Source organism: Pinus tabuliformis, chromosome 7 (genome assembly GCF_031772625.1).
Source record: "Pinus tabuliformis cultivar Carrire ecotype Pingquan chromosome 7, CPIR1, whole genome shotgun sequence".
NCBI classification, from domain to species: Eukaryota; Viridiplantae; Streptophyta; class Pinopsida; order Pinales; family Pinaceae; genus Pinus; species Pinus tabuliformis.
In genome coordinates, this window is record NC_142293.1 from 1539619296 (window position 1) to 1539631595 (window position 12300).

The window sequence follows — 12300 nt, forward strand, 5'->3', positions numbered from 1 at the left end:
AGATCGACTTCAGATCGGGATACCATCAGGTACGCATCAAGGAAGAGGATATATTCAAGACTGTGTTTAGGACTAGGTGTGGGAATTACAATTTTGTTGTTGTTCCATTTGGTTTGACTAATGCTCAAGCTACATTTATGTGTTTGATGAATAATGTGTTGTGCCCTTATCTGGACAAGTTTGTTATTGTATTCATTAATGACATACTGGTATATTTTAAGAATGAGGAAGAACATGCTGAGCATAGAATCAGTTGTATTCTAAACTTAACAAATGTAACTTCTTTAAAACTGAGGTACATTACTTGGGGCATGTTGTCTCCAAGGATGGCATAGTAGTCGATCCAGAAAAGATAAAGGCCATCATGGAGTGGATAGCTCCTAAGAATGTGGATGAGGTGAGATCATTTATGGGATTGGAAGGTTACTACAGGAGGTTCATCAAGAACTTCTCACACATTGCATACCCTATAACATCATTGCAGTGGGAAGGTAAGAAGTTCGAGTGGACAGAGGAGTGAGAGGCTAGTTTTGAGCAGCTTAAGCATTTTTTGACACATGCACCAGTGCTAAAGATTGTCAATCCAAACCAGGATTTTGTAGTGTGTACAGATGCTTGCAAGGTAGGACTTGGAGGATTTATCATGCAAGAAGGACATGTATTGTGCTATGAGTCACGAAAACTGAATGAGCACAAGAAGAACTACCCGACGCATGATCTTGAGCTAGCAGCGATTATACATGCTGAAGATGTGGAGACACTATCTTCTTGGCAAGAGATTCACATTGATGAGCGATCACAGTGGGTTGAGGTATTTGTTTGATCAACCAAATCTAAATTCCAAGCAAGCTAGATGGTTGGATACCCTTAGTGAATTTGACTTCAAGATCAGATACATCAAAGGGAAGGAGAATCGGGTTGCAGTTGTTCATAGCAGGAAGGTACTGGTAAATCATATAACAAATTTGAGCTCTTATAAGACAGAGTTATAGGATAGGATCTTTTAGGCAGGATATCAGGATGACAAATACATAGAGATTATGCACAGGTTACAACAGAGCATAGGTACAGGTGATCAGGATGCAAACTATCGACTCATGAAAAATGGTTTGGTGAGGTTTAGAAACAAGATATATGTGTTGAATTGCAGTGGGCTCAAGAAACTTATCTTGAGGAAGTTTCACGCCAAGCCATACTCGGGTCATCCAAGATATTAGAAGACGTTGATGACGGTAAATAAGTTCTATTATTGGTTGAATCTAAAGAAGGAAGTGGCAGAGTTCATGGCTAGATGTTTAGATTTTCAATGTGCCAAGGCAGAATGTAAGCATCCAGGTGGTTTACTATAGCCTATAGAAATTCTAGAATGGAAATGGGAGGTCGTTTCCATGTATTTCATCATAGGTCTTCTAAGGACAATAAAGCAACACAATTCTATTATGGTTGTGGTTGATAGGTTGAGAAAGGTAGCTCACTTCATTCTAGTAAATACTACATATTCATCCAATGAGGTATCACATGTGTTCATCAGAGAGATAATGAGACTGCATGGTATTCTAAACAAGATTGTGTCAGACAGGGATGCGAAGTTCACTTCAAAATTTTGGAAGGCAATATTTGCAGGTTTGAGTAAAAAGTTGGCCTTCAGAATAGCTTATCATCCGTAGATAGATGGACAAACAGAGAGAGTCAACATGATCTTGGAGGATATGTTAAGGATGTATGTGACACACCAATAGAAGAAATGGGAGGAGTATATTCCATTGGTTGAATTCACATACAACAATGATTATCAAGAGTCATTGAGGATGAGTCCTTTTGAGGCATTGTATGGGCGAAGTTGTAACAATCCCATCAACTAGAGTGATCCAATGAACAAGGTACTTATTGGACTGGATATGTTGGCAGACATGAAGCAGGAAATGCAGGTTATAAAGAAGAATCTAAAGGCAGTACAAGATAGACAGAAACGTTATGCAGCTCAGCACAAGGTATTCAAGGAGTTTCAGGTTGGGGAGCATGTGTTTTTGCACATCAAGTACAAGAAAATCTCCTTGAGGATTTAATGTGCCAAGTTGGCACCACGATATTGTGGGCCTTTTGAGATCCTTGAGAGGATTGGACCAGTGGCATATCGACTTGCACTACCTCCAACAATGAAATTCCATGATGTTTTCCATATTTCATTGCTTAAGAAGTATATAAAGGATGTTGATCATGTTATTGATTGGTTTGTATTGCAAGTGGATCAAGAAGGAGAGTTCCAATCGAAGCCTTAGTACATATTGTAGTGAAAAAATCTCATGCTCAGGAAAAGATCCATAGAGAAAGTTAAAGTGCAATGGAAGCACTTTGGGCTTGAAGAAGCCACATGGGAGATGGCGAATCAGATGCGGGCCCTATATCCTTCATTGTTTTTCGGTTGAGGAAAAGAAGTTTTGATTTGATGTTGGTATATGTTTGGCATATGTTTTGCTGATTTTTTGGTATATGTATGTATATGGATGTAAATACCGCCATAAGATAAGTTATACAACTCTAATAAGCAATACAGGTGTCATGTTATTATGGTTGTTATATTGTCATGTTGTCATGATGTTTTGCTTTTGAGCAGGCCTTTCATTGTAAATACTGCAATTAGCTAAGTTATAAAGCTACATGGGCAGTATGTTTTCTTTTCAACAGTTTTTCTGAGGTATTTGTGTGGTTTAACACCGAGGATGGTGTTCCCCAAGGGGGAGGGTTCTGTAACAACCTTGGTGAAAATTTCATGTAATAAAAGTTAATAAAGGAAAAATAAGACCACAGTTAAGGGACACTTATTCCAAGCTGAATGTTGGGCAAAGATATCCTAGTGGGCATCACTGGATGTGTGTTTTGGCCAAGGAAAATTGGAAAAGGCTAAGGCAAAGGCATTGAAAGGAAAAAGGGCATTTTTGGCACATTTATTTATGAAAATAAAGGAAATTAGGAGAAACGTAAGGTGAAAGGTCACAAGTTGCATGTGAGGAGGAAATTGAAGGAAAATAATGGAAAATGAAGAAAATAGAGGCCTTATTAATAAAAAGGTTTTTGAGGATCAGTGGGCAAGATTTTTGCTAACCTTTTGTCAGTTCAACTTTGGAGCTCTCTCATTATTCTCTCTCTTTCTCACTCTTGGTCACTTGGATTTTTCTTGGAGCACTCTAGCTTGGGATCAAGGAAGGAAAATAAAGCAAATGGAAAAGAAGGAAAGCAAGGATCAAGGAAGAAAAGCAGGATCAGGTAGCTTCAGTAGGAATACTTGCAGGTAACCTTTTACATGTGCGATTTTCTAGCTGGTTTGGACATGCATGGCTTTGCATGTTGGTGTATGGTTCTCTTGCAGGTAACCTTTTACATGTGCGATTTGCTAGCGGCAATGTATTCTGCCTCGGCGGTGCTTAGAACCACTGACTTCTGCTTCCTTCTCATCCAGGATATCGAGGCAGATCCCAAAGAGAAACAACACCTAGATGTGCTCTTCTGATCCTCCACATTGCCTACCCAATCAGCATCAGTATACCCAAGTAGTCTCACATTTCCAGCAATGTATCTTAATCCATGAGTGATTGTGCCACGAAGATATCTCAACAGATTCTTGGCACCAAACCAATGTGAGTGACGAGGCTCAATCATATGTTGGCTCAAAGTGTTGACTGCAAAGCATATATCCAGACGGGAGTTCACCAAGAACATCAATGCTCCGACAAGCTGTCGATACTCGGTAGCATTTTGTAAAACGGGTCCGGCAACACTACCGCTTAACTTCTTAAAGTCAAGCTCCATTGGGGTAGTTACAGTCTTGCAGTCCACCATGCCGAATCTTTCCAGTATCTTCACCACATACTTTCCATGAGATAGGAAATCTCCCCTGGTTTCTGCCAGACTTTGAGTCCTAGGAAATATTGCATGAGTCCTAGATCTTTCATCTCGAATTCAAAAGCCAGCTCCCTCTTACATTTGTGAATGAGAGGGTCTACACCTGTTAAGAAGAGGTTGTCAACATAAAGCACCAGTATGAGAGGCTTGTCATCTATAACCTTAAAGTAAAGGTTAGGGTCGGCTTCACTCCTAGTGAATCCCAGCTTCATCAAGTAGCTATCGATCCTCTCATACCATGCTCGGGGTGCTTGCTTTAGCCCATAGAGGGCCTTCTTCAACCTGCACACATGAGATTCTCGATCATAAATCTCAAATCCTTCAGGTTGCTCCACATAGACCTCCTCTTTGATCGAACCATGTAAGAATGCAGTCTTGACATCCATCTGATGTAGGTTCCATCCTTGCGAAGCAGCAAGGGCTATGATCGAGCGGATAGTGGTATATCAGGCAATAGGTGCAAATATCTCATCATAGTCTATACCTTCCTTTTGGGAGAAGCCTCGAGCGACAAAACGAGCCTTATAATTTTCCGTACTTCCATCAGCTGCATGCTTTATCTTATAAAGCCATTTAGAAGTGACAATTGTCTTGTCCTGGGGTCTGGGGACCACATCCCAGACATCGTTTTTCATAATAGACTCATATTCTTCGATCATAGCATCCTTCCATACTTGATGCTTAACGGCATCTGTGAATGATGAAGGCTCATTTTGGATGATCGTGCTCATGATAGTCAGGTATCCCTAATACCTATTTGGCTTCTTACTTTCACGGAAGGTTCCATGGGGAGTTGTGTGTCCTTCAGCATCATCAAGTGTCCCCCTAAGCCATGAAGAGGAAGGCTAAGGTGGTGGAGGATCAATAGGATCCATAGGTTCTTCCACATCGAGCATTGTCTCATCTTCCTTTTCCTTCGGTTCCCTGGTGTCAACTTCTTTAGATCCCCTTAAAGTAGGAAGATTGTCTACTTTGATAAGAGCCATATCTTCGTCAAAGGTGACATCATGACTAATCTCGACTTCCCTTTGACTAGCTACATAGATTGTATTGCCTTAGTATTTTCGCTATAGCCCACAAAGATTCCTTTCTTTCCAGATGCACCCAATTTATTCCTTTTCTCTTTCGGCACATGAAAATATACAGGGCTTCCAAAAATTCTAAAATGAGATACATTAGGTTTCTTACTGGTGAACATTTCTTCAAGAGTTTTGGAACCCAATGCTTGATGAGGGCATTGGTTTTGTACATATACAGTGGTGTTTGCAGCTTTAGCCCGTAGAAACTTCGGAAGTCTTTGATCATGGAGCATAGCATGGACAGCTTCCACAATCGTATGGTTCTTCCTTTCCGCCACACCATTCTGCTCAGGAGTATAGGGCGTAGTGGTCTCCCTCTTGATGCCAGCCTCTTTGCAAAAGTCATGAAACTCATTGGATTCATATTCAGTCCCATTGTCAGTGCTTAGGATCTTGATCTTCTTTTCAGTTTGATTCTCGATCAAGGCTTTGAAGTGTCGAAACAAGGAGAACACTTCATCCTTCTTTTTCAAGAAATATATCCAAGTCTTGCGAGAATAATCATCTGTAAAAGTGAGGTAATACAAATATCCTCCCAAGGAGTTCACAGGCATCATACCAGATATGTCTGAGTGAACTAACTGCAATATATTGGAGGTCTTGCTTTGGCTTGAGGGGAACGGTCCCCTTTTTAGCTTTCCTTTAGCACATCCTGGACATACACCTTCTTGCTTTACTCTGAACTCGGGCATCCCGGTCACCATTTTTCTTACATCAGGTAGAGCTTTATAATGAAGGTGAGCAAACCTACGATGCCATAGTTCGGACTGAAGAGATGTGTCACAAGTCATGACACCCAGTGGACTTCCTCCGACCTGATATAATGAATCAACTCCAAAACCCAAGAGTACAAGCATATTTATAGTCCTTTTTCCATACACGTACCTTGCCATCGCTGAAAGCCACCTTGAAGCCTTTGTCTTCCATTGCCGAAATGGACACCAGGTTCTTTTTGAGATCAGGTACATATAATAAATCTTGTAAGTGGTTGGTATTACCCTGATTCAATTGAAGAGTGACATTTCCTATGCCTTTCATGGGATACTTTGAATTGTCTCCAAGAATAATTTCTAGGTTGGTTTCTTTATCTACCAGATTATAGAGAGCTTCTCTGTAACCAGTGAAGTGCCTTGAGGCACCACTATCAATAAGCCAATTTCCAAGCGAGTCCGGGGAGCAGTGGTAGATAGAGCAGCTGGTAGATAATACTCATCTTGCTTATTGTCAATAGTGTTAGATTCATACCTGGAATTTCTTGCCTTTTTCAAATGGTTGTCCTCTTCCTTGATTTCCAGCACTCCTTTTACCTCGGCCATTTGGCCTGCCATTTCTTTGATTACCTTGAGAGGGATTTTGATCATCATCCCGGTGTGAGTTCCTTTTATCAGGACACTCCCTTGCATAATGACTTGGTTTATTGCAATGGTAACATCGTCCTTTTCCACCCTTTGGTCCAGCCTTCCTTTTGGATTTAGCCTCGAAATTGTTTCTTCTTTTAGCATGAGAAGAAAAGGCAACGGGATGACCTTTAAGTGTGGGCATTTCCTGTTCTTCCATTCTTGCTTCTTCTTGAATGCATCTAGCCATTAATTCCTCAAATCCAGGAATTACATTATTGTTGAGGAGAGTAGTCCTGAATATATACCATTCAGATGGTAGTCCTCCAAGAGTTGTGAGTGCCATTTCCCTATCAGGAATTACTTCCCCAATAGATAGGAGATCGTTCTTGATCTCGGTGATCCTTAAGAAATATGCTTGCATATTTTCATCTTTGCCCTTCTTAATTTCCTTCAACTTATTTCTAAGAAACAGAACTTGATTTGCATCATTAACTTTAAATAAACTCACCAGTCTATCGTAGATTTCCTTGGAGGTGTTCAGCTCAGAACATAGGCCAGCAAGCGCTTGTCGATAGAGTCCCGGATGATCTTCATTGCTTTGACTTCTCCCTTGGTCCATTTGTTCCTGGCAGCAACGAATGCATTTGATGGAGGCTCGACAACTCCACCTCTCACATGGTCCAGCACTTCTTGTTCTTCTAATGTTAGATCGAGAGACATCTTCCATCCGTGGTAGTCAGACTTCTCACGGAGTTTGTCTTCAGCAGGGAAGTGTGTTGAGGACCCCATAGTTCTTTTTAGATAGCCTTGTCTTCGGTGATTGCTCTTGCTCTTGCTTGGGCTTTGTCTTCACCTCAGCTCTGATACCATGTTAAATTATGGTATGTTCTATGCTTAGAGCAGTTTACTTATCTTTCTTTTTATTATCCACAGATTAGCAATCACATGTACATTAAGTAAAGTGTAGATAGAACATTTAAACGATCAACAAAAAACAAGCCAAGACAAGAGACACAAGATGTGGTGGCTAGCCAGGGACAAACCATAATATGGGGAAACCCTTTGATCAAATCTCCTTTTATCTTCAATAACTCAACAGAGAGAAATAGTACAAAAGTATGATTTATATCAGCAACATCAGCCCTAAACTAGGGTAGTCAATATCTGTCAAACCAGAGGTCGGATCACCTTGATTCCTGTGCCAAAAAATGCGGCCTTCCAAGGAGAGTTAGCTTCACCTACTGCATAGTCAGAGAGAGAGAGAATGCTGGTCAACACTAGTCAAAGTTTCAATCTGTAGCTTGTAAACCCTAGAAAACTGTGTCCTTCCTTCCCACGTGTGAGAGAGATACCTTTCTACGCAGGAGAGAGAAGGGACTATTTTTCTGCGCAAGAGAGAGAGATGTGTGATGAGAAGTGAAGTGTCCAAATGAGGAGAATGCTCCTTGTATTTATATGCAAAACTTTGACGATGAATAGATGCATCTATTGGGCTTCTGAACCTACATAAGTTGATGGCCGACTTTGAGAATTAGTCCATAATCTAAAGAAATTCATATCTCCATAAATACTTATCAGAATCAGATGATCTTTAGATCAATCCTACACCTCTTGATGAGAGGAATCCAAGAAAAATATAATCAGCCATGAATAAGGTGACCCACATGAAGTTTGGCCCTAGTTTCCAATTTTAACAGTGTGCTAACTAAAGGGATCTTTTGTGACTTCACCATGAAATCCACATTGTTGTACAATAGTGCATAAGATGATTGAATGTTGGTGTGAAAGTGTCGAGCTTATTATTGCTTTGGATGAGCATCCAAATTTCTGTCTTCTCCAACTCGGATTGCTGCCTTGTCTTCTTTAGAAACTCAAGAGGTGTGCCTCTATACTGCATTCCCCACTCATGCACAACAATGATGGTTGCGTGGACAACCTTGAGAGATTTAGCACTTTCTACATTTATACTGCATGTCGTGTAGGCAGAAAAATTCTTTTTGCATGATGACTAGCTCCCCATAGAGTCTCCTCATAGTGTCTCCTAATGCTGATACTTCACCAAGTATGACTACCTTGAGTTCTTCTAAGTACACCTGTGTGGGAGATGCTTTCTGAACCTCTGCCTGAAGTTGTTCAATTTGTTGCTTTGCAACCTGTAAGTTTTTTTCCATCTATTTGTTCTTGGCCATCAAATGCTCTATGTTTGACTTGGAGGCTCCTGCAAAGGCCAAGTTGGTTGCGGAAATAGCTTCTAGATTCTTCCTAGTATCCATCACCATCACCTTTTCTTTGATAAAAGCAGGATGTGTGAGGTCATCTAGGAAGTGCTTCTTCCTTGCTTGTACAATCTTCTTTTGCATATCATCATAAGTTAAATTGTTGATATCCGTCATCAGACCTTCATCAAGAGGATAAATTTCCTCTTCCTCACCTAGGGCTTTCCCTTCCATAGGAGGAGATGGAGGTTGAATGGTGATATGTTGCGTGGAAGGCATGAGATCAACATATTATTTTTGTTGCTCCGGCTCTACCTCCATGTCTTGGATCAATATTAAGTATTTGATTTCATGGGAAAGTTCTTTGTCCTGTAGCTTCTTTCTTTCTTCTTCAAGTAGTTGACTTTATTCTTCTTCTTTAGCTTATGTCAGTGTTGTTTCTTCCTCCTCTTTCTTCTGCCTTTCTTCTACCTTTCTTCTTCTTGTCTCTGCCTCTCTTCTTGTTGTTTTTTTCTTGCTCTTCCTTCTGCCTTAATTCTTCCTCCATATTCTTTTGCTTCCTCTTTCTTTTTGCTACTATGGTTGCTTTCAAGATGATTGGGTCTGCTTTCCATTTGCAGCTATGATCTTCTGTTGGATTGTGCATAACCTTCCACTTCCCCTTTCTACGCACTATGTTTTTCCTCTCTGATGCTTCTGCTTCCGGAGTTGCTTCTTGCCAAGGAGTGATTTATGAAGTACCTACAAAGATGAATGGTGCGCGGGGCTTAGATGCATTATAACTGTTCTTTATGTTTTCCTCCTCAGGCTTGGAATGAGTCTCGCTCAGCCAAGTGAAATGTATATTTGCATGGTGTTTCTTGCAAACACTCATGGGATTGTACGCATGGTATTCCATGCAACCAAATGTGAATTTCTCTATCTCTTTTCCCTTGGTCTCATCAGCCTTTAGATTCTTGATCTCGTACAATCCAATTTGCATAGGAAGAGTGGGCCAAGGTGCTTTCTTTTTCCTATGAAACTAATAAACCCATGGAAATATGATAAGCTACTTCTTGCATGATCAATTTTTCGGTTCCATACCTCGGTAATAGATGTGAAGACTTTTGACCACCAAACACCCTAAGGTAAGTGCCATCTAGTGAGGCAAACTAGTCAGTGAGTTCTGATACTGCTTCCATCGCCTTAGGGGACATTGTTATAGACATATTTGGGAACTGCAACCCCAATCACATATGTCCATAAACCGAGGGCTTCTAAACCCCTAAAAGTTTTGTTTCATACCCTAAAGGAACAAGGTCAGCTTATTACATCATTTCCCAGAAGTTCTCCCTGAAAAACTACTCAGAACTGGTCAAAACTGGACCATCTCACCTACTCCATGGTCAGGGTGTGATGCATCTCACCTATTGCACATGGGGGGTGCGATGCATACTGAAAATCCCTTCTGTAGGGTGTGATGGGCGAGAGTAGACAAATGGCAGAGGCAGTTTGCTAGGTGGAAACCCAGGGAATCTTCTAGAAACTGCTCATATGACACTTGCCTCTCTGAATTCGCCCAGGGATGAGTAAGAGATCATGAAATCTCCAAGTGGAACCAAGAACTATCAGAGAAATGACACTAATCAAAATCCCAGAAGCTAACTCACCCACCTGCAAATATCTATATATGGATCCCTCATCCCAGAGATCCAGAGGCTGGAATTTTGTAATTTGTAAGGAAGTGTTGTTGGTTTTCTCTTTGAAGACATTGTATTGTTGGGTGATCTTGCTTTGTATGAGGTGAAGAGGGCTTTCATGCTGGGAGGATGATGTTGGATCAGACAGTTTGGTTGTAATCCTCTCTTCTACTACTTCTATCAATAAAGCTATTTGAGTTTTCCTCCATATGTTTGTATATATCTGAATCTTGTATTTATATATGCATTTATATGGTTAATGTACATATGATCCTACATATTTTGCTGCTTTGACTCTACAGGTTTTCTTTGAAGCGGGACAAGTGAGAAAGGAGTGGCAAAATCTCTATCAAGGGAGAGAGGAAATAAGCAAGGAGACTAGCGAAAGACTGAGGTTGGTACTCTCTACTTCTCTCTCATCTATCTCTCATAAAGGAAAACACAAGTAACTTTAGTTTGATTGTTTCTAAGATAGCTACCCGTCTTAATGGGACTAGCAGCTCTGAATGGACACTAGTTTTCCCGATAACAAAATGGCGACTCCGCTGGGGAGCGAATAGTTTGTTTGTTTTGTTACTGTTGTTTGCTTTATAAACCATAGATGGAGCCTGAAGTTAAGCCAGCTAGCCTTCGAACTACTTTTGCTATGCAACTGCAAAGTAGATCAACGCTGCTTCAGTCAATCTCTGGGTTGGTTTATGAACTGAACATCTGACTTGCAAACATCCTAATTGCCCTGGTGGTAGCTCAAATAACCTCATTAGACCAGCCCCTATACTTTGTGTTTACTGACTATCATTAGCTCAGTCTAAATCCCTGAACTTAGCTGCAAACTGTGAGTGAAAACCAAGCTCAGTCTCGTCCCTGGAACATTGCACTATCTCTCATTGGAAATCTGGATGCATCACACCTCCCATGTGTTGCAAGTGAGATGCATCCCTGTTTCCCTGTGTTACAGGTGTGATGATTGAGTAAGACTGTTTCTGCCTCCAGATTTTGGTTTTTTCTTCATTGTCTTCAGCTTTATTCAGTAGTTTTGTTGTCTATGATCAGTATATCACTGTTGAAACCTTCTTCCTTTGCATTATTCAGCCTCCATTGATAAAGAATTGTGAATGTTTTTTATGTATTTTTCATCATTCACAGTTCTCCTTTGCAAATAGTACCTTAATCGAACTATTGTCTTTTGATTTGAAAGTGTCGCAAGTGTCATTTTCAGTCAAGAAAAAGAGTGTCGTAAAGTCTTCCTCTTTTAGATAGTCGGTTACACTTTTGCCATTGTATTTGATTTGAATTAATAGTATTTCAAGTGTCGAAAGCAATTTTGAATTCGAAATCGCAAAGTGTCGTCTTAGCCTTCCTTTCGTTTTTTGAAGAGAAAATTGTTGGTACTGTTGCTTTGAAAGAAGATAGTTCAGATCTATACTTAGTTTTCTTTTGTCATTTTTACATTAAGGAAACTGAAAAACAATGCATGCATGTGCATTTGCATTTAGACTGCATGCTGAAATTGATTTAGGAAAAGTGCATCTAGTGTGTGCTCTCTGCTCTATGTTGAAAGAATTTCATTTCTCTTTCCTTAGTAGCTAGGATTTTCATTGCAAAAAGAGAGTAAACGACTGTTTATCATCTTAGATTGCATATTTAGGAATTGTATATCTACATCACGCGGTGAAACTTAAAGGCAAACTTCTTAAGAAAGATCAACTGTAAAATAAACCTCAATGAACATAAAAACGCTTTGGAACCTAATGCACAACATTTAGAAGTCTAGGCTAGAGACGTATTCCGGTGTCGTAAAGCCTGGTAACTATCGCTTTCATCGTAGGTTGGGTGATTCCTCCTCTTTGAGACGACAAGTGCCCGTACAGACTTGTGCTCCCATGTACCGTCAAGTATATATTGGGAGACCACAATAGGCTACATCCTTTATCCTTAGGAAGCCGTGTCTGCCACCCTATCGATCACAATGCACTGAACACATCATTCGGGAAGATTGACTGTTGTACCGTAAAAATTATTCTGCAGTTTTGCGATTGGTTTGGTAATCCCTCTGTCTAGATTTCCATAGTAGTCACTTTCGTTC

General features: G+C 40.4%; 1 pseudogene; it reads left to right on the plus strand.

Annotated features, from left to right (window-relative positions):
• LOC149253762 (uncharacterized) overlaps nt 1-12300 on the plus strand; it is a 95172-nt pseudogene that overhangs the window by 37889 nt on the left and 44983 nt on the right.